At 35.9% G+C, this 24,471-nt stretch overlaps 2 protein-coding genes across 2 annotated transcripts in view; both read left to right on the plus strand.

Annotated features, from left to right (window-relative positions):
* LOC131427131 (uncharacterized) overlaps positions 1-1,362 on the plus strand; it is a 395,071-nt gene extending 393,709 nt beyond the window's left edge. The window contains exons 3-4 of the mRNA XM_058590067.1: positions 1,107-1,128; positions 1,200-1,362. The gene's annotated coding sequence lies outside the window, so the exon portion shown is untranslated. The remainder of the gene's footprint in view (positions 1-1,106; positions 1,129-1,199) is intronic.
* Positions 1-24,471, plus strand: part of LOC131428966 (putative uncharacterized protein DDB_G0286901) — a 105,366-nt gene that overhangs the window by 23,472 nt on the left and 57,423 nt on the right.

Consider the following 24,471-nt stretch of genomic DNA (forward strand, 5'->3'; position numbering starts at 1 on the left):
AGATTTCTAGCTTCGATAATGTAATGATTCAAATTATCAATTGCTGTGTCGATGTCCGCAGAATTTTCTAAAATAGTTTCATGATCCACATGATTTTCAATGTGAGATCTGTAATCCAACCAATTAGCTCATTGTTGTGGTGTATGATTGCTAATAGTATACCTTAAAAAGTTGACCTGCAACTAACATATTGCATAACATACCCTATTCGAATGTCAATGTTGTAAGAGAGTAGTCGTGTTTGAGGATCTCCAAGATCTGTTTCAAGCTCATCCTTTTTGTAAGACTGGAACTAATGTTTTGAAAATTCATACAGGTTTTCGCTCGGCTCTTAGATTGTTTTGAATGAGGTTTTTCTTTTCATTGAAATATCTAATAGGTTCTTTGATACTTCCCAAGTAACAATTCGAATGCCTTATGGTTTTGATTGTAATTTATAGGAGTTTTGGTTTTTATACGTCCATCACTACCTGTTTTATGACAGCTATAATAAGTGTCTCTTTTGACAAGTAATATAGTTTTTAAAGTGTCTATAAAACCCTTTACCTAGACTAACTATTTTACTAAAAATAAAAAAAAATGTACTTTATATTGCAGTCAAAAATTTTCTTTAAAAAATTATTGTCAGTTGAATTCTTTCATAAATCTAGTTTTGTGTGTGTGTGTTCATTTAATGACAGTATCAGTCAAAGCAAATTTGAGGGTTCTAAAGTACATTTATTATACTCTTGTTGTGGGCTATTTGATTTATTGCTTCTTAGGTTAAGTGTTGCATTAAAGAAAATTTCATGGCTGCCATTATGCCGTAGCCTTTATTGATATCAAAAAAATTCCGAAGTGCAAAAACGGGGAAATATGATGGACTTCATGACTTTCATTTCTTAAAACGTATGTACAAGTTTTAACGGCACGAAATAGTTTTATACAAAAATGACGACGAGTCACAGAAAATTTATCTGTTGCCTTATTTGTGTAATCATACAACAAAGTTTATTGTTCAAAAGAATCGTGTCAGTCCTATTTCTGTTTTTTTCAATCGTGAATGAACAGAAAAGTTTTTTTTTGTGTTTCAAAATTAAAATTTTATCTGCTTATATATTTTTCAGCGGACTTTTCAACAATCTGAACGTTAGTATTGATAATGAATAATATTACAAACTGCAATTACACGCTTTCTTTACAACATATATTTGATGCAGGTTATCTCTGTCTTTACCGGAAGGGCACCGAATCATTGGATACTCTAAAACGTAATATTGGATTGATTGTGGTATGTAAATAAATATTATAAATGTATGTAATACAAATGTAATTGGAATTCCTAACAAATATATACATTGAAGAAAAATGTACCAAAAACAATCCTTCAAATTATTTCGAAAGAAATCGTTTCACTCGTAAAAACAAAACTACATGAATAATTTTAATAAACAAAAGCGTAAATTGAAATACTAATCATTTCAAGTTAATATCCTATCATTTATTTCAACTGCCAAGTTTGTAAATTCAAAGCACTATAAATATTAACTTTGTCCAAAATTAGTTCATTTTAAACTGATTTCACAAATTGAATTTACTATGAAATTGTTTATCAAGAAATTGACAGGAACGCACAAGTAAAATGTTTGTTGGTATTATCAAAATATTTATTGCAACAAGCTAATCCACTGAGAAAAATTAAATATCTAGTTTTGTTGTTTCAAACCCAAATTTAGTTATATTTACAAAATTTTTCTCTGCAAAATTTTTCTTTTTTACAAATTTTTGATTTTTAACAAACTTTGAATTGAATTTGTATCCTTATTCTAACTTACAGTTACTTCCCCCGCACATCAAACCAGATTGAATATTGAAACTTTTCAGTCATGGCCGATTATACAGCAAAAATCAGAAAGAGACAGATGAGCAATAGACAGCGAAAATGAGGAGATGTAGATGTAGAAAAAGAAAGAGACTGATTGTTAATGTGAGAGAGAGTACAACAAACCAGAGTATGCTGCGTTCAAATTATGTGTATCGGTTCTGAAATTGATGGTGGAACCGTCTGTGAAAATGTGACACATTTCTAAAATCTGCAGTGCATTGATTCTGTTGTCTTGATCTAGAATCTTTGCACTGTCCAAATCAAAACTGTGTTCAGATTCAATCATATGAACCATCAACGCTGTCTTTTTGTATTCATCCGCTTTGCTCTCAGTCTGATCGGTGTCCGACGAGACGAATTTTTGGTACCGCTGTATCAAGGAACGGTGCCCAGACAACCGCTGTTTCAGTTGCTGTGTGGTTAAGCCAATATATGAGCTAGCGCACTCTATGCACGGAATGCGATAGATTACATTGCGCCTTGAAAGCTTCGAGATGGAATCCTTAAGCTTTGAAAAAAGTGATGCGTTTGTCTTTATGCACTTGAACCCCAAACGCACATTTTTGTGGTTCCTCTTAATAATCTTAGCTAGAGCAGGGGTAAGTGCATCTACATGATGAAGCGACCGGTACACCGTTTGGCCACTATTGCTTTCGTTTCGGTTGTCATCGCTCACTTTGTTCACAAATTTATTTATCAGTCTGTTGATAAGTGAACTTGGATAATTGTTGCGGGTCAAATAATCACGCACTGTTTTCTTTTTCTCTACTAAAGATTTGCACGTTGACACCCGAAACACTCTCCCAATGAAACCGGTTGCCGTGCCCTATGCACAAATAGGTTAACCCCTAAATGATCATGAACGTATTACCGATCACGCTTACGTAAAGTAAATTTGCCATCTTTACATTTTAAAGGAATTCCTTCTTCATATTCTTACTTTTTAAGACTTTTAAGCAATGGTTTCGATATGTAAGGCTATGCAATTACTGTGAAAATCGACTTTTCAACCGAGGCCCGGAGGGACTCACTTTTTTCAGAGATAGCTGAACCAATTTTGACAAACTTATGTTCAAATAAAAGCCTGGAATTAAATTTTATATGGATCATATTTTTTTCTGTGTGAATATTACAGAAAAAATGTGCACTCCATTTTCTCAAAAACGGCTCAACCGATTTCCAAAAACTTAGATTCAAGTGAAGGGTTTTATAGTTTCCTAAATATTTGTGAAACATTTTATCCGGATCCAACTTCCGGTTCCGGAACTAAAGCGAGATAAGTGGAAAATTACCAATTTCATTAGTATTGTTTTACGAACGATGGTCAAAAACAGGTACAAATTATAAAAAAACTGCCTGATAAATTCATCTAGTTTGCAGAGGTTATTAGGTTGTGAGCAAGAAATCAACGTCAAGAACGTCAATGAATTGAAAATTATTTGAAAAGATATGCAATTTTTACAACCGATAGTCCACTAATACCGTGCCGGTGATGTATTAATAATAATAATAATAATAATAATAATAATAATAATAATAATAATAATAATAATAATAATAATAATAATAATAATAATAATAATAATAATAATAATAATAATAACAATAATAATAATAATAATAATATTAATAATAACAACAATAATAATAATAATAATAATAATAATAATATTAATAATAATAACAGTTCGTGCTCGCATCTCATCCGACACAGTCGAAAATTTCTTACGGTCGAGACGACAGAAACAAAGACAATACAGTGCAGTGAACAATAGAGTGTATGAAATGAGCAAATATGATTTAACAAGCCTGAAACTTGGCCTAAAAACCAAATTCAATTTGTATTGATTTCAAGCGCTGCAAAGTTAGACCAGCAGCAATCGAAATTGAAATTTTGCTTAAGAAACGAATGCATCTAAACGTTAATGATGTAAGTGAAATTCAATTCAACAAGGCGTCTAACTGTGTGTATATTATGTTCAAACGTGAAAGAGATGCAATTGCATTTGCTCTGGTTAATAACGGGGTGCACAGTATTGATCACGACAATGTTAAATATAAAATCCCTGTGTACATGGTGGACAATGCCATAGAAGTACGCGTGCATGACCTTCCTTCGCAGATCAGAGATCAGTTCGTTCGGGAAAGTATGTCGCAGTACGCAGTTCTTCCCATCGAAAGGGAAGTATGTAGGAATTTTTCCCGGTATCCGGAATGGCGTGCGAGTGGTACGTATGCAAATACGTAAACAAATTCCATCTTACATCATTTGTGATCAAGACGGAATACATCCGTGTAAAACGCTGATTATGTATGAAGATCAATTGGTAAATGTCTGTTTTGTAAACAACCTGCACACTACGGCAAACCTTGCACTGAAACTGCGGCATATTTTTGAATTCTTCCACTAGCCATTTGGAGATTTTTTGGGTAGGGGCTCCTACTGAAGAGATGATTTCCCGCATTTCATTTCCAGGTTTATGGACTTTAGGTAATCCTTTGATTTTTGGTAATGAAGGGTTAGGAACTTTGAGGCGGCTGAGATTGATATCGAAGTTAGAATTACATTCTATGAGAGTTTTATCTATTTTTTTAATAATTTCTGGAAGGGGGTCGAATCTTTGTTTCCTATAAGGTCCGTCATTAATTTTTTGGTTAGTTAAACAAAAGAGTTGTAGTTTAGGGAAATGCAAAGTAAGGTCTTACCTTACTCTAACCCGGCTTTGCATGGATGTAAATTATTTCAAATTCAGAGGGGAATTTTATAAACAATTACAAGGGGCCCCAATGGGTAATCCGCTCTCCCCATTTTTATGCAAAATTATTTATGGCAAACCTCGAAGAACTTTTAAATAAACAAGGATTACTACCTAATCGCTGGTGGAGATACGTTGATGATATATTTTGCATCATCAAACGTAACGATTTGGAAAATATTTTGGATACAATCAACAATTTACATAGGAACATAAAATTCACCTGCGAGAGGGAGACAAACAACAGTTTACCTCTCTTAGATGTTCTTATTATACGGGAGGCAAAAACTTTATCTTTCGAAATATATAGGAAGCCGACCAATACAGAGCGAGTTATACCTAATATTTCTAACCATTCTCACCAACACAAAATGGCAGCATTTCACCATATGTTTCACAGAATGCTAACCTTGCCCCTCAGAGATGATGCGGTAGTGAAAGAGAAAAATTTTATCTTCAAAATTGGAAAACTCAATGGATATCCGGAGCGCTCAATCCAAACAATCCTCGATAAGAAATGAAGATCATTGAAAAAAATATCACTTACAACTTTGACCCCACTATCAGAAAACTTGGAAAGAATATCGGTAGACTTCAACTCTAACATGGCATATCCACTTAAATCAAAATTAAAACCCTTTGGCTTGGATTTAGTGTTCAGTAGTACTAGCAACCAGTTGAAAACTTTACTAGGATCTACAAAAGATCCTACTGACAAATTGAAAAAATCGGGGGTATACAAAATTTCATGTTCTCATTGTGATAAATTATACATTGGACAAACAAAGACATCATTAGATATCCGTTTCAAGGAACACATAGCGAAAAAAGGGAAAAGCATCCAAGGATTTGGAACGAGGTTTATCACACCATTTCAAGTCGAAAGTAGCAGAGCATGCCTTTTCCGAAAACCACGATTTCACTACAAATGACATAAAAATTTTAAGACAAATTTCCAACCCATGGAAATTAGATTCGCAGAAAGTCTAGAAATTTTCAAACATAATTCCACTTCTTTACTAAAAAGAGACCAAGGAAATAGGTCTTACTGGCTCTTTAAGTTACTACCTACACACAGGGGACAGACAAACATAGAAAACACTTAACCTATCCCTACCCTAAACAAATTAGATATTTTTTTTTCGAGGTGTTTATACCTGTTGTAGAAATCTATCTACTTCCGTTTCATAAAAAAAGAACAACATTGCAGCATTCTTTCAATAACTAAACATAACTATCACACTGAAGAAGAATATAAATTGTATTCGAAATGCGCATATGTGATGTGACGTTTATTATACAAGATTTATAGTGTCGTGAGATACATAGTGAATTTTTATAGTGACGTGATATACTTAATTATCCTTGTAATAATAATAATAATAATAATAATAATAATAATAATAATAATAATAATAATAATAATAATAATAATAATAATAATAATAATAATAATAATAATAATAATAATAAAAATAATAATAATAATAATAATAATATTAATAATAATAATAATAATATTAATAATAATAATAATAATAATAATAATAATAATAATAATAATAATAATAATAATAATAATAATAATAATAATAATAATAATAATAATAATAATAATAATAATAATAATAATAATAATAATAATAATAATAATAATAATAATAATAATAATAATAATAATAATAATAATAATAATAATAATAATAATAATAATAATAATAATAATAATAATAATAATAATAATAATAATGATAATAATAATAATAATAATAATAATAATAATAATAATAATAATAATAATAATAATAATAATAATAATAATAATAATAGTAATAATAATAATAATAATAATAATAATAATAATAATAATAATAATAATAATAATAATAATAATAATAATAATAATAATAATAATAATAATAATAATAATAATAATAATAATAATAATAATGATAATAATAATAATAATAATAATAATAATAATAATAATAATAATAATAATAATAATAATAATAATAATAATAATAATAATAATAATAATAATAATAATAATAATAATAATAATAATAATAATAATAATAATAATAATATTAATAATAATAATAATAATAATAATAATAATAATAATAATAATAATAATAATAATCATAATAATAATAACAATAATAATAATAATAATAATAATAATAATAATAATAATAATAATAACAACAATAATAATAATAATAATAATAATAATAACAATAATAATAATAATAATAATAATAATAATAATAATAATAATAATAATAATAATAATAATAATAATAATAATATAAATAATAATAATAATAATAATAATAATAATAATAATAATAATAATAACAACCATAATATTAATAATAATGTTTGTTGTTCTTTTGCACTAGCACTCGTGATTCTAGTATATATATCGAAATGACAGTAGAGCACGTAAGCACAGCCAAAATGCATTTAACGAAAGTGAGAAGTTGATAATAAGAGGTGAGAGGAGTAAAATGCATCTAAATACAACATAAAAGTTAGAGAGAAAGCTCAGCGATATGCAAATTGCTTTATCTTTGTGCGCTACGTCTTTTTAGTACCAAATCAGTCTTAGAAAACCTTTCGTAGTGAACGGATCGATTACCACTTAAATATGTTAGTCTTTTCTGCTGTAGTACGTAGTTAACTTTAATTAAATATAGTTCATGTCGATTTTTCTTGAAATAAAGTAGTTTAGTATCAAGGCATAGTATTAGATGTATCAAACTGACCATTTATTAGATGTATTAGATGTATCAAACTGACCATTTATTAGATGTATTAGATGTATCAAACTGACCATTTAGTCCCGAGAGCAACCAGCAACAATGCTAGATTAACTATTCCGGACAATATCTGCATGAATGAATTGTTTTGAGGACGGTGGGAGCTCGAGAGCTCCCATCAGAGGCGAGTATTTGGACTTATTTGATTCTTCCGTATTCAATCACTGTAGTTTACAGCAGCTGCCTGACCTTGAAAGTAACATCTCAATATATTATCAAAACGTGAGAGGATTGAGAACGAAAATCGACGATTTGTTTCTGGCGGCCACAGATTGTGATGTCGACATAATTGTTTTAACCGAAACTGGAATAGATGATTGCATCACATCGTTTCAGCTCTTTGGAACTGCCTACAATGTGTTCCGCTGCGATCGTTCTATTCGAAATAGTGACAAAAATCGATTCGGTGGCGTTCTGATTGCAGTGGCTCGGCGATACACATGCAGATTAATAAGGACAACCAATGGACAACATTTAGAGCAGGTCTCTGTTTCATTGAGGATAGAGAATAAAAATGTAACGGTATGTGCTATTTATATCCCTCCAGATCGGAGTATGGATTTGAACGTGATAAATTACCACATCGCAACTGTGAACGATCTTTTAAGTAATGGACTCGTTGACGATGCTGTTTTAGTATGTGGTGACTTCAGCCAGCCACGCATGCATTGGACAAGGAGCGAAAGCGGTATCATTTGCAATGGTTTGCAATTGCCACCATCCAGTTCCACACTACTTCATGGCATGGAATTTTTGGGCCTCGGCCAGGTGAATCTAGTGTACAATTTGTTGGGTCGCACACTTGATCTGGTATTTTGTCCATACGATTGCAATATCAGAGTCGATCGTTGCCCTTTGCTGCTACTCCCTGTTGACACCCATCATCTACCGCTTTGCATTTATCTTCGCGTTAATACTGATAATGTACAGACGAGCGATGATAATCGCAGTACGTCGCACCCATTGAACTATCGTTTGATAGATTTCTCTGCCCTCACTGATCATTTAGAAAACATTGATTGGACTACATTGTTTGCCTCCGGTGAAGTTAATGATATGGCTGAAGGATTCTGTTGCGAGATAAACCGATGGCTTGAATTAAACGTTCCTCTTACAAGACCACAGATTTCCCCTGCATGGAGTACTAAACAATTACGCCGTCTGAAACGTGAACGCAATGCATGTCAACGTTATCTTCATCATCGTAGAACCTAGCTCAACGTATCTAATTTTCATCGATCTGTCAATGCATATTAATTGCTTAATACTAGATTATACAGATCTTATGTGCTCCGAATGCAGAATAATCTTCGGCGTAATCCACGTAGTTTTTGGCGATTTGTAAACTCTAAACGGAAAGGTTCATCAATACCTATAAATGTTTTTCTTGATAATACTGTTGCCACGTCAGCCTCAGAAACGTGTGAGTTGTTTGCCAAACATTTTTCAAGCGTTTTTTCGAATAGCTCTACGTCTGTGAGAGAGGTAGAAATTGCTACGGCTGGCGTTCCTGCTGACATGGTCAACTTGAACACATTTGTAATTACTCCTGTGATGGTTTGTTTAGCTGCTAGAAAATTAAAATGTTCGTTCTCACCTGGGCCTGATGGTTCACCCGCTGTTTTGCTTCGTTACATTACTGCTCTGGCTGAACCCTTGAGCACTATTTTTAATCGATCATTCGAACAAGGAAAATTTCCGTATGTATGGAAGCAATCATTTATGTGCCCTGTATTCAAGAATGGTGATAGGCGAAACGTGGAGAATTATCGTGGAATAACCAGTCTCTCTGCATGTTCGAAACTTTTCGAAATCATTGTCAGTGGAGCTATATTGGACCGAGCAAAAAATTACATCTAATTCGATCAACACGGATTCATACCAGGAAGATCCGTTACAACAAATTTATTAACGTTCACATCTAAATGTATCGCTTGCATGGAAAATAAGGCACAAATGGATGTCATCTACACGGATTTGAAGGCTACATTTGACAAAACTGATCACAAAATACTTCTGAGTAAATTATCTCGTCTTGGCTTCTCTGCACAGCTTATCTCTTGGTTTAGCTCATACCTTTCTAGCAGAGTTTTACGAGTGAAACTAGATAGTAACACATCATCGCAATTCACGAACTATTCAGGAGTTCCACAAGGTAGTAATTTGGGACCCTTGCTGTTTACTTTATTTTTCAACGATGTTTCATTTGCTCTTGGAGATGATTTGAAACTAATTTATGCAGACGACTTGAAATTGTATATAGTTGTTCGAACTCTGGAGGATTGTCGTCGACTACAACATCAACTTCAGCTTTTCGTTGACTGGTGTCGTAAAAACAAACTACTCATTGATATTTCAAAATGTCTGGTTATTACGTTTCATCGAACAATGAGTCCTGTAAAATTCGATTACAGTTTGATGGCTCAGTTCTGACTAGAGTTAATCAGGTGAGCGACTTAGGAGTACAGCTTGATGAAAAACTATCGTTTGATTTGCATCGATCACTTATAATCACTAAGGCATTACGTCAATTGGGTTTCATTTCGAAAATTGCTAAGGATTTAAAGGATCCTCATTGTCTGAAGGCGTTGTACTGTTCACTTGTCCGGCCAATTCTTGAAAATGCATCAGTAGTTTGGTTGCCTTATCAAATTTCGTGGAATTTACGAATTGAAAGAGTTCAAAAAAGCTTTGTTCGTTTGGCGCTGCGACACTTACCATGGCGAGACCCTGAAAATCTACCACCATGTACGGAAAGATGTCAGCTTTTAGGGATTGATACGTTGCTACGCCGACGAAAAATTCAACAGGCATTGATCATTGCAAAATTGATAAACGGAGAAATTGATGCTCCCGAGCGACGTTCCAAGGTCAATTTTCGGATTCCAAGCAGAACGCTGCGAAATTCAACTCTGCTTCAGAACAGTTTTCACAGAACTCTATTTGGATATAATGAACCGATAGCTGCATGTATTCGAACGTTTACTTCTGTGGAAAATCATTTCGAGTTTTGGAGAATCATCTAGTAGCTTTGTAAGGAAAATTAAAAGATCTGTTGAGCTTTGACTATATATTTTACAATCTTTGTTTTGATGTTATTTGTCATATCTATGTTAATTTGTGATTATTTTTATTCTCGTATTGTAATTATTGTTATTCATATTTTTTTCAAAAGATGATGGTTTTTGCGCCCATTTGATTGGCTACTCAAATAGGCTTTTTCACATCCTCGTCCATTTAGATTTTTATATCCGATGGACATAACAATGATAATAAATAAATAAATATGTGCGGGTAGTGTGTAATACTTATAACTGTACACCAAAAAAGTTGGTATCGATAAAAATAACGGTGGAACACCATTGGGAAAGTTCACAACATTGGTGCCGTGACCAGGATTTGTGTTCCAAGAACCGACGCGGAGTCGTCGACACCATTTTAAGTCTAAAGACAAAGAAAGACAGCAAATGCTTAGATTTACGTGTTCGTCATACTACGCGGGAGTTGACGCGCGCCGCCATTACATTTTTAAGCGTCACTTATTCAACATCGCTATTGGATTCATTGGACGCGTGTAAATTATTCAAGGCCCATAAGATAGTCTCACAAGGTGAGTACCTGTCCAATAGAATCTAATGAGATTTCAAATCTACGGGATCGTATTTTCTTCACTTTCATTTTGGTACTACGTACTACATTTGCTTTACGGTGGATGTGATCATTTGGATGGTATTGATGATGCGGTGAAAGGTGGCATCATTTGTGGTTGCTTGATATCGACCAATAAGTCATTAGTGAAGTTAGACTACGGAGGAAGACTTAAATAAGGCTTAGGCGAAACGCTGGTCATTGCCAGTTAACTGGTCGCCATTTTTTAATTTGAATTGAATTTTCTACTGAGGACGGAAAAATTTCTCAGTAGCAGTCAATCAACGGATGAATATAAAATTCAGTTTCGACTGGAGAAACTTGAAAAGTGGGACGAATTCGAGAAGATCCAATGTGACAGCGAAGGCTTGGATGACCACGAAGAAAACATGGAAGCTCACCGACAAGTTCGAGCGGGCTTTGAAGTGAAGTATTTTGAGGTTAGGGCAGGGTTATTCGGCAGGTTACGGCGTCAAACCGCAACGCCTACACAGAATACAGCTCCTACTTCAGAGCCGGCCAGGGTACACACGTATGTACGACTACCGCAAATAAATTTACCGGAGTTCGACGGCAGTTTCGAGAAATGGTTGCCTTTTCATGATACTTTTCGAGCCCTGATAGATTCTTCTCCAGATTTAAGTGGGATTCAAAAGTTCCATTATTTACGGGCATCTCTAAAGGGTGATGCGCTAAAGTTGGTAGATTCTTACACAATGAGTGAAGCGAATTACAGGGTAGCTTGAATTGGTTTAGTTGCTCGGTTTTTTAACGGATATCTGCTGGAAAAACACCATATGAATGCTATGTTCGAGTTTTCTAAAATGCGGAAGGAGTCTGCCGCGGGCATTCATGACGTGATAGATTGTTTCGAACGGAATACAAAAATTTTGGATCAGTTAGGTGAGAAAACATGTGGTTGGGGAGCAATGTTAACGCACTTATTGGTATCGAAGCTGATGACGTCACGCAAAAATGATGGGAGGAAAGTGTTTCAGCTGAAACTGAGCCATCCTTTGGACTTCTGGTGGATTTTATAAAAAAGCAAACGCGAGTATTGGATGCAGTGTGTGTAGATCAGCGTTTGGCTACATCGAGCAGCTCATCTTCAGCAAGTGCGCTTAAGCCTCGTATTTCAAGGGTTTCAGTCAACTCGGCGACCGGAAATAAGCGTCTAAATTGCATATCATGTGGGGATCAACATACCATTGGTCAATGCGTGTCGTTTGGCAAACTTGTCGTAGACCAGTGTCTTCAGTTCACAAACTCAAAGCGACTTTGCAGTAATTGTTTGGCCCGGAACCATATGGCACGAGATTGCCCTACAAAATATCGATGCAAAACCTGTTCTAAGAAACATCACTCGCTACTTCATCCTGGCTTTCCAGGCTCAGGTGCTTCTATACAATCGATTATTTTAACTGCCATTTCAAAAGGGGAACAATTTTCAGCTCTGTCTAGTTCTGGGGGTGCCTTCGAGCCCACCGGTACAAATTCCACATCGCTTGCATCTATTTCATCACACATGGCTTTAGAGCCATCTGGAAAACACGTCTTTTTGTTGACGGTAGTTTTAAAAATTGCCAAGGCGGAAAAAAATCGTTGAAACTAGTGGTAATGGTTGCTCAAGGAAGAACTGTGGTCATGAAGTCCCGGCCGTTATTTCATCGCGAATGCGTGATTTCTCTCTATCTATGGATTTTTTGGTTTTGGGGCAACTTCTGGTCCAATCGATCTAGTGCTTGGATCTCAGTTTTTTTCAGTCGATACGGTGTTTGGATGGGTCGCTGCAGGAGAATCAGTATGTTCAAAAAGGAAAACGACGTTGAGCTGTCACTTGGTAACGACAGAGCCATTGGATAAGGCAATTGAAAAATTTTGGGCGATGGAGGAGATACCAAATACTTCTTTGCGATCACAAGAAGAAAATGATTGTGAGCAGCGTTTCAAAAGCACAGTATCACGAAATGCAGCAGGACATTATGTAGTACGCTACCCAAGGCATGCTGGATTTTCAGAAACAATCGGTGAATCGCAGAGCACAGCTATACGACGATTTCAACAATTGGAGAGGCGTTTGGATAAGAACGTGGACTTACGTGAACATTACAATGCATTTCCTCAAGAATATCTTGATATGGGTCATATGCAGTTTATCGGAGAATTAGAAACGATCAACGATGAAGGGCGTATAACTTGCTACTTACCTCATCATCGTAGCACTAGCCATGCAATGGTTCTGTACACTCTGAATCGGCTGCGAAGTCTGTTGAAACAGAAGGTCAAATTCCACTACAGGAAGTACAACTACAACTACAAAGGTACGGGTTGTGTTTGATGGCTCTGCGAAAACTATGACTAATAAGTCTCTCAATGATGTTTTACTCACTGGCCCGGCTATCCAAGATGACCTATTGGATGATTCGTTTCCGTAAGCACGCCATTGCACTATTTGCTGATGTGACAAAAATGTATAGGCAAATTTTGATCCATCCGGAGGACATCCCTTTGCAGCGAATTTTTTGGCGCTTCAACCCTGAAGAACCAATTAAGGTCTACGAACTTCAAACCGTGACTTACGGCCTTTCCCCGTCTTCATTTCTTGCTACACGGGTGATCAAACAGCTAGCCATAGATGCAGGAAGCAAATACGAAGTAGCTGGAAGCATAATATCGAGTGACTTTTATATGGATGATCTTCTCACTTGTGCTGAGTCGATTTCAAAGGCCAAAGATCTATGCAGTGAAATACAATCAATTATGAATGATGGCGGATTTCAATTACGGAAATGGAGCTCTAACAAACCAGAAGCTTTTCCGACTTACCTGTTGAAGCGCTTGTGAAGCAAACAAAGTTACATTTTGATGTCGAGGTAAAGGTTAAAATGCTTGGAGTAGTTTGGGAAACGAAACCAGATCAACTGTGCGTGGAGATACGAGATATGAAACAAGACGATCAATGGACCAAAAGGAAAATATTTTCAGTAATCGCCCAACTATACGATCTTCTCGGAATAGTGTCCCCAGTAATATCGTGGGCGAAAATCCAGATGCAGCACCTCTGGTTGATTAATGTTGATTGGGATGATCCAATCCCGCATGAAATAGAGTCGAAGTGGAAGGAGTTTCATTACCAGATACCCCTATTAAAACACTACAAGATCCCCTGATATTTATTTGCATTTAAATCTATCTCAATACAATTTCATGTATTCTGTGACACATCGGAGGCTGCCTACGGAACCTGCATGTACGCCCGTTCAATCAGCAAAGAAATTTCGGTGCAAATCCAACTTATATCAGCAAAATCACGAGTTGCGCCAACCAAGCGTCTTAGTTTACCACGATTGGAGTTGTGTGCAGCGGTACTGGGTGCTAGGATCTATGCAAGAGTTTCTGTAGCAATCGCAATGGAGGGAGCCCCATGTTGGTTCTGGTCCGACTCTAACGTTATCCTTAACTGGATAGCAGCTCCTCCCAACACTTGGCAAACGTTCGTGGGCAATCGAACGTCGGAGATTCAACGACTGCCACACGGCCATGCATGGCTTCATGTAAAGGGAATAGACAATCCAGCAGATCACGTTTCGCGTGGCCTGCTACCAAACGATTTCTTGAACAATATATTGTGGAAATGGGATCCAACATGGTTAGCGGATGAAGAATCCAGATGGCCTGAACATTCGAATCTATCCCTTCCAAATGAAGATATACTGGAAAGAAGAAAAACAGTTCTATCAATCTCAAACGCTTCACCTATAAACCTATAAAACGCTTCACCTATAAACCTATAAATCCGGAGAATGTTGTTAATTTCAATAGCACTCGTGATTCTAGCATATATATCGAAATGACAGTAGAGCACGTAAGCACGCAGCCAAAATGCACTTAACGAAAGTGAGAAGTTGATAATAAGAGGTGAGAGGAGTAAAATGCATCTAAATACAACATAAAAGTTAGAGAGAAAGCTCAGCAATATGCCAATTGCTTTATCTTTGTGCGCTACGTCTTTTTAGTACCAAATCAGTCTTAGAAAACCTTCGTAGTGAACGAATCGATTACCACTTAAATATGTTAGTCTTTTCTGCTGTAGTACGTAGTTAACTTTAATTAAATATAGTTCATGTCGATTAATCTTGAAATAAACTAGTTTAGTATCAAGGCATAATAAAGTATTAGAAGTATCATAAGTGCGGGTAGTGTGTAATACTTATTGCCAAATTTCCGTCTGGATCGTATGTACCATAACCGCACAAAAGGAGAAGCAGAAGTTCGGAATTGGATGAAAGCTGTACACCAATAAAGTTGGTATTGATAAAAATAACGGTGAAACACCATTGGGAAAGTTCACAACAATATTAATAATAATGATGATAATAATAATACATATTTTATGCTGCTGTATCATGATGTTTAGCTTGACTTACATACACAAAAGTAACAGGAACGCATCGCTTCGTTTGTTAGATTTCGTTTAATTGGTTTAATTCAAATAGAGCATGAGATAGTAAGTATACACTATTCAGTCAAGCTGCTGTAATCTGCTCAATACGTTGTTTCGATGCAATAACGTGTGATTTATTTGCAATATTGCTCGAGAACAGAGAGTTATTTTATTTGATGTTCAGTGCGTCTAATTTTTTTTCACATCAATTGATAATCACATTGAGATTGTTATGATTCTTTTTTTGCTGTGCTGTAAAACAACGCAAAATAAACATAAAGTACCGAGTTCACTGTATACTTACTGAACACTCAACGATGAATGAGGAAATTTAATTTTCGTACACTTTTGGAGAAAAATGATACATTATATATTATCAATATAAGTAATACTCCTGTACCTAGAATAGGTAAAATCTACTCTAATGTTATAGTTCATTTTGCCTCTTTGCGAAGTTCAACTATATGAACTCAAATCTAGATACATCTTTTGCCTACATGTAGGTAGCTTTAATTTACTGTGCATGGCATTTGTATTCATTTAGTGCGTGAACAAAAAGTTCCTGTCCAAATCTTTAGCGCTACACTAGGACAGGACCAGACAACTGGCTTTTTTTTCCAGAAAAATATTTCTCTTCTTATTCCGGTTGCTCCCTGCTGTAAATAATAGATGCCTCGCGATCACTGTTGCCAGTAGAGATAATTATTCATTCTGAAAACTTTCTTCCCTTATAACATGCGATTATTTATCATTTGAAAACACTTAGACAAATGTTACATCGGTCAAAAATATAGCTCTGGATTCATTTTGATCAGATGTTTGTTTTGAAGAAAACGTTCAGTTGAAACAGCTTAATAAAAATTTTCTAAAACACTCAATTTCGGGTAATTAATTTTTGCAGCTTTATTAACTAAAGTATTCAACATATTCTATTTAAGAAAAATACTAACATACAGAAGTATCCAAAGATCCTATTGAAATAAATAATTTTGAAAAGATGATCCGAAAAACAAAATATGCAATATCAAGCTACATTGCACAGTGGTCTGGATCGACAATTTAGGGGGACAAAAACATTTGTGGCTTAGCCTTATGCTTTAGGCTATGATGTCTTCAGAACAAATGATCAGTGAAAATAAGCCATATTTTGAAGCATATGGTATTAGGGTGGTTCTTATTATTATTGTGATCCTAAAATTTATTTTTCGTATGTGCACTGCACTCTTCGGCAAAATTGTAGGAAAACTTATATCAAGCAACTTTGCCGAAGACACTATTGTAGTATCTCTAACGGTTTTAGTGTTACAGCTATTTTAATAGAGCAACTTAGGGTGTTAATAAAAAAAATCGAATTGTTTGCTCTAGCTTTCTTATTTTTCACTTCTCGTTTCTGGTGTCTTTGAATATCTTTTAGAGTTTATTGAAACCAGTTTTTTGATGATTTCAGGTGGCGTTTTCTGAACCGAAGTTATGAGCAAAACTAGTTCAAAAACAGATCATTTTTAAACTGCTATATCTAACATTGGAGCAAATGAAAAACAAATCTGTTTCTTTCATTTGATAGAAAATACTTTCAAACATGTTTATAAAAAAATTGCAGAGGATTTATTTTTTTTAATTTTTTAAACTGTGTTCAGACATTGGGTTTACTCATTGAAAAATGCTCTTTCATGCACGGAAAGACCGAAATTAGCATTTTGGCGAAAAAATTAGTTGATTTTCTGATTTTAGTTAGTTATTTTTTGAGACAACTAAAAAAATCTTACTTTTGCTAATTTAGATTTTTTAATTCTGATTCTCTTAATAATAATAAAATATTTGTTGAAATGGCTATTTTTTTTAGTTGAATTCACCAATTAAACGTGCTGTCATTTCTTAGCTAAGGCACGCTTCATATTCATTCAACTAATTTTTTAGTTGAATTAGAGAAATAAAACGTTGTTTTCAACCAACATAAATGGTTGAATTGGTTGTTGCAATTAGCAGCTATATGGCGCTCGCTAACACCGTAATGACTACTAGCCACTAGATGGCACACTACTACCGAAAAAAATTTCAGTCGCGGTTATCTTTTCTATATTTGCAGGTATAAATACGATGTTGTATTGGAGAAAAAGACATAAGCGAAACAAAAACTTCTTTTTGAAAAATTTTACTTCTAAATCGCTGTTTTCTTCATTCGACTTCGCGAAATCGACTCTCTCACTGAAAACTTTGAGCACTCGGAAAACAAAAAACCGAATACAAGTAGTACACCGGACGGCGTAGCCCGGAATGAGAAGATACAAAAAAACATCATTTGACGTGTACAATTAGAGTGCAACATTCGAAACTCACTTCACTGTTTCGCGTAAAAACATTATTACCTACAATCACTTTAACTGCGCACAGATTCTGAATAAATACACTTTCCACTAACAGTTTACGTCATTTTTACATATCGGTTTAGAAATTTATATAGGGATATATCGTAACACATGCGAAAAACATCGAAACAATTTGCGAGCAGTTTCAACAAGACTGTCCCTTTTAGCTTTTTAATGGATTGTTTTGCTTTGACACTGCTGTCCTTCAGTAATGACGGTGATAGATAAATAGAATCAAAGTTTCTGATTTTAATAACGAAATTAGTTGTCAATGAGAATTTCGTGTTGGATCGAAATATTGCTGGTTTGTGTCCAGAATATTCGCCAACTAAACACATTCTCTAAAAATAAGAGTTTTTTTCAGCACAGTAAATTCTAAATTTTAACTAATTTTATAGTTATTTTGGAAATTTTGTTGTTAAAATCAACTAATTCAAAAACAGTAAGACGAATTAGGCGCAGAGCTAATTTCGGTCGTTCCGTGTGTAAGATATATATTAGCTATATATATTAAAATAAGGTATTGCTCTCTTTTAGCGTGTTAAAACTAATTCAGCTGCATAATCGGGAAGAAGGAGTACACTCACGTTTGTTTCTTACTTTATTCGATAATGCTATTACAGGATCAGACGTTAAAAGAAATCGTTTGAATACATCCTCTAGATTCACTAAACGATTGAATTCCTGCGAATGGAACTGCCTATACTTGCGAATTGATTTATTTCGACTCTCTTGCGCTTCCTTACTGTACATTATTTGCTATCTGTTTGGTTTCCTTGCGATTAATTGTTGAGCAAGAAGGCTGGATGATCTGGAACAACAGTTATCCTTCATCTGTTTCCCTTTTCCGCCTAAAATAATCATCTTCCAAAAGGAAAACTAACGAATCAGAAATTGCAGAGCTTTCTCCCACAGTACTTGGGAAAGTACACTAAGGTCTTTTTTATGCGGTCTTTTTTTGCGACTTTTTTTATGCGAAGTTTCAGAGTTATGCGGTTTTCTTTCTGTGGATTTTTATGCGAAGTTTCAGTGTTATGCGGTTTTTTATGCAAATTTTCAGAGTTATGCGGTTTTCTTTCTGTGGATTTTTATGCGAAGTTTCAGTGTTATGCGGTTTTTTATGCGAATTTTCAGAGTTATGCGGTTTTTTGTCGTGAATATGACTTACTTTACTATGGGGCGCCTTTTCAAAATTTACCCTCTGAGAGAGTGATAAGTTTTTTATCGTGAATATCTCCTGTTGTATCTAATGAATCAACATAATTCTTGCAACATGCCATCGGAAATATGATCACAATTTTATGATAAAATTTTCAGTTGTGTGACATAATCTCAAATAGTTCAAAATTAAACTTTTCTTAAATGTTTGGAACAAACGAGTGTCAAAAAGGATAATTCATAAGGCGCGTTTGCCTTTCTCGTATTTTGAAAGCTCATAGCTCAGTGATCTGTAGAAGGATTTATATAATCTAACTACCAATAGAATCGAAAATTTTCAACTTGAACGTGTATTGTAACAACATTGAAGTTTTTCAATAGTATACTACTGAAAAACCTGTTTGATTTAACCCATGACAGCACCAGCCAATCAGAACGCGAGATATCTGCATCTATACAAGACACCGTCGGCACGATGACAGCGAAAACCGGTAAAAAGGCAGCCAAAAAGTTCAGCAAGCAAAGCCCTTTCAAATAGCACTTTTAGTGCTAAAGATAATCATAAAGAACTAGTTGAATTTTATCGCTTTCCTACCATTTTCCGAGCAACTGTTGCCGAAACAAGGCACACACGAGAAGTTTAATTAATTTGCACCGTCACTAGCACATTCAATTACGAACGGAAATGCGAAAGTGGAAGTGATGATGTTGAATACATCTTTATACTAGTATACAAATATGCCGTGCGAAAGAGTTGCCACGTACAGATCAATATGTATTTTTTTGTCGTGAATTCTTTAGTATGGGGTGCTTTTTGATCGTGATATCTAACACATTCAATTACGACAGTAACGCTGTCTCGCAATACGAAAAAGAAAATTTTGATTTAGAAACATCTTTATACTAGTATACTTTATACAAATTGTTAGAACAAAGGTTTCCACTTAATTTGCGCATTCTACTTTCCAGGCGTATCAGAACTGGCTAAACTTAAAGCAATCTAAATATTTCTTTATCACAGTGATGTGGTCGTCCTAAAAAGGACGGGGTTTTCAACTCCTCGTCGTTACGGATGGAGAGCTGCAGATGGCGAGGGATGATTTTCGTTTTCTCGTTGTCACGGGCAGCGTTACCGGCCAATTCCAACACTTCGGCAGCCAAGTACTCCATCACTCCATCACCGCCAGATAGACCGGTGCACCGGCACCGACACGCTCTGCGTAGTTGCCCTTTCGGAGCAGACGATGAATTTTGCCAAATGGGAACTGCAGAGCAGCACGGTTCGAGTGGGACTTTGCCTTGTCCTTAACTGTTCCTCCTGTGTGCGTGTTTCTGCGTCAAAATTCCACAAGATTCTGCTAGCAGCTAGACAGTCAATTCAGTATTATTAGCTGCCGCTCTGCTAACTCTCTCTTTTATATCGTCTCACTGTTTCCCGTTCTGCGTACAGGAAAGGAATTCTAACAAAGGGGTTGTCAATACACCGCTACCAGTAGCAGGTATAAAATGAAATGTGATGTGAGAAATAGCGTCATTCGTCATCTAACAGTTCGGCTGAAAAGTTCGTATCGTTTAATAGAAACACACATTTTTTTGCCAAAATTCGTTTTTATTATTCAACATAATTGCCATCAGAGGCGATACAGCGATTATAGCGATCATCCGACTTTTCGATATTATTTTTGTAGTACGATTTGTCCTTTGCTTCAAAATAGGCCTCAGTTTCAGCGATTACCTCTTCATTGCTTCTATATTTTTTACCAGCGAGCATTCTCTTGAGGTCAGAGAACAGGAAAAAGTCACTGGGGGCCAAATCTGGAGAATACGGTGGATGAGGGAGCAATTCGAAGCCCAATTCGTTCAGTTTCAGCATGGTTTTTCGTTGTTGTTTTTGATCGATTGTGAGCTCACGCGGCAACCATTTTGTACAAAGCTTTCTCATATCCAAATATTCGTGAATAATATGTCCAACACGTTCTTTTGATATATTTAGGGTTTAGCTATCTCGATCAACTTCACTTTACGGTCATTGAAAATCATTTTGTGGATTTTTTCACGTTTTCATCGGTAACAGCCTCTTTTGGACGTCCACTGCGTTCATCGTCTTCGGTGCTCATAAGACCAGTACGAAATTTTGCAAACCACTTACGAATTGTTGCTTCACCCGGTGCAGAGTCTGGATAACAAAAAGTAGAATCATCAAAAAGTAGTGTTTCATCAACACACGAAATTCCTTTTTTTCCATTTTTTTTCACTATAACAAAAGTAGCTTCACTCAAAATGCAATATCTCACAAAATAATAATCAGACAGCTGTCAAATTTATACACGTATCTTTTGAAGGTTGGTACTAACTGAAAATGGTATGGATTTAATTCTAGTGGCGCCTTCTCATAGAAACGATACGAACTTTTCAGCCGATCTGTTAACACTCGATGTGGATAGACGAATATTCTACTACGACTAATTTCAATTTTGTTTTATTTCTTATTCGCAGTTGTCTACCTACCCAAGCTATGGGTAAAACGCGCCATAGATCCGAGAAGGATCCAAGGGATGCTAAGCGTTTGAAGCGAAGTGATTTACAAGTAAACGACCGTTTGCTGAGTAAAAACCAATATGCTGATCTGGCAGTTGATGTCGAAGAGGAACTGCAGAAGAAGGAAAAAATGCCGCCTTTCTACCTGAAGGGCTTCCCAACAACTCTACGATCGGATTTCAACACACTGATCAGCAAAGGACTACAAGCAACAATCCGTTTATGTACTGAAGGCTACAAAATAACTGTTCCGGCTTTGAACCACTACAAAGAAGTGGAATTGTACCTGAAGCAGACAAAAGCGGAATATTTCACACACGATATTGCCGCCAATAAACCTATGAAGGTTGTACTTCGAGTACTACCCGACATGATGGAAGCCGAACTAAAGCAGGCACTGTCGGAGGCTGGACTAAAACCTATGATGGTGTTTAAAATGAAGCGACATAACACGGACAAAAACTATCGAGATCAACTATACTTGGTTAATCTGGAGAAGGGCTCCATCACCATGAGTCAACTAAAAACGATTAAATCGTTATTTCACATAATCATCGAATGGCAAAAGTATAAAACGGTACATCGGGATGTCACACAGTGCACGAACTGTTTGAACTACGGTCATGGAGCGAGGAATTGCCACATGAAAAGTCGGTGCGGGAAATGTGCCGAATCACACAATACCAACGATTGCCTACTAGATGACATCGCTGTAAAATGTGTGAACTGTGATGGCGACCATCTACTAGTAAATCGTGTCCCAAACGTGCTGAGTTCACAAAAATTCGACAACAGGCGTCTCGTAAACAATCAACGCGCAAGAATGTTCCACAAAAGGATGAAATTAATTTCCCACGGCTCCCACCGAAGAAGGATATTCCAAATTTGCCGTCACTTCCTCGCAGCAATCGTAAAGGTTCAGCCGCTGGATCACAAAAACAACCTTCCCAAAAATCCCTCCTGGATGGGGCAATAATCAACCGCAAGCAAAGGATGACTCTGGTGACTTATTCTCTGCTGAACAACTGATCGTCATTTTTGAAACAAATCAACGCCTCAGGCAAATTCATCATCGAATATGCAATATAATGAGTTGGTTGTAGTAAATTGGAATGCTTGCTCACTCAGAAGCAAAACTGCTGAGTTGTCCGACTTTCTTCAAGAGAAGAATGCCGATATTGCTATTTCAACTGAAACTCATCTTAAACCTGAAATTTCTATTTTTATTTCCAATTACAGGATTCAATGGCTCGACAGGACAACTACCAGAGGAGGGGGAGTTGCCATTGCCATTAAACGATCCATTCAGCACAGGTTTCTGTCAGCCTTTAAATTGCAACTTATAGAAGCCATCGGAATTGAGATTACAATGACGATGGGGCCCATCATCATCATTGCAGCGTACTGCCCAAACAAACCAATCTTCGACCTGGTACGTGTGCATCATTGAAGCGAGATCTGGCTATGCTCACTCGACGACAGAACAAATTCATCATTGCTGGGGACCTGAACGCACGGCATGAGCTGTGGGGAAACAAAAGGCAGAATCGAAACGGATTCGTACGGTTCCAGTCAACATATGCCGAGTTCCTCTCTTCAAATTGACAGTGTCACCAAGAAACTCAGCCGACTTCGAAATATCTACCGGAGGCAGTATCAACGAACTGGCATCCTAGATAAGAAGACATCTTATAACAACCTAACTAGGATAATCCAGGAAAGAATATCTGAGCTTCGCAACAGGAACTTCCAGCAAAAGCTTCGCGAAATTCTCCCACATTCAAAGCCCTTCTGGTCCTTAACGAAGGTGCATAAGAAAAAACCGAAGCCTATTCCTCCTCTGATGTCACCCCAGGACGCAGCTGAAGGAATACCTTTAATCACACCAGTAGAGAAGGCAAATACGCTAGGCCAGCAGTTTGTGTGTTCTCACAATTTAGGACTTAACATTGTTAGTCCACATGAAAGAGCCGTTGCTGATAGCGTAGCTGAGGTTGACCATTCAGACAGCTTGGTTCCTGAAGAAAGTAGAGTCACTGCGAATGAGCTGATGACTATTGTGAAAAAATCCAAAAATATGAAGGTTTCGACAATACATTCAACATTGAGCTGAAACATTTGAGTATTCGCTCATATGTCTTCTTAGCTAAAATGTTTAACAGGTGCTGGGAGCTTGGTTACTTCCCTTCAAAGTGGAAGTTAGCTAAAGTGGAAGTTAGCTAAAGTTTTTGAAACCGGGGAAAGATCCTTCCTTTTCCAAGAGCTATCGACCCATCAGCTTACTCTCTGCCCTATCCGAGCTGTTTGAAAAATCAATACAAAGAGGAATTCTTGCTTTCGCAGATGAACAGGATATATTACTGGAAGAACAGTTTGGGTTCCGGAAAGGAAGATCCACCATCCACCAACTCACAAAAGTTAACAACGTCATCCAGCAAAACAAATCAGTGTCCAAAACGACTGCCATGGCAATATTGGATATTGAAAAGGCATTCGATAATGTGTGGCACGATGGCCTGGTGTTTAAACTGCATCGGTATAATTTTCCCATGTATCTTATTAAAATTATCAAAAATTATCTTGCAGATAGAGGATTCCAGGTTTCTCTGAATAATGCACCTTCAGAAAGATTTACTATTCCTGCTGGTGTACCCTAGGGAAGTATCCTAGGTCCCATTCTATACAACATTTTTACATCAGACATCCCACCTCTTCCGGGTGGTGGTGTTCTGTCACAATTTGCTGATGATACTGCCATTCTCTACAAAGGTCGTGTCATTAATGCTCTGAAGAATAAACTACAGATAGGTCTGGGCGCTCTAGCGGAATATTTTACAAGCTGGAAAATTGTGATCAATGCAGCAAACTT

Source organism: Malaya genurostris, chromosome 2, assembly GCF_030247185.1.
Source record: "Malaya genurostris strain Urasoe2022 chromosome 2, Malgen_1.1, whole genome shotgun sequence".
Lineage (NCBI taxonomy): Eukaryota > Metazoa > Arthropoda > Insecta > Diptera > Culicidae > Malaya > Malaya genurostris.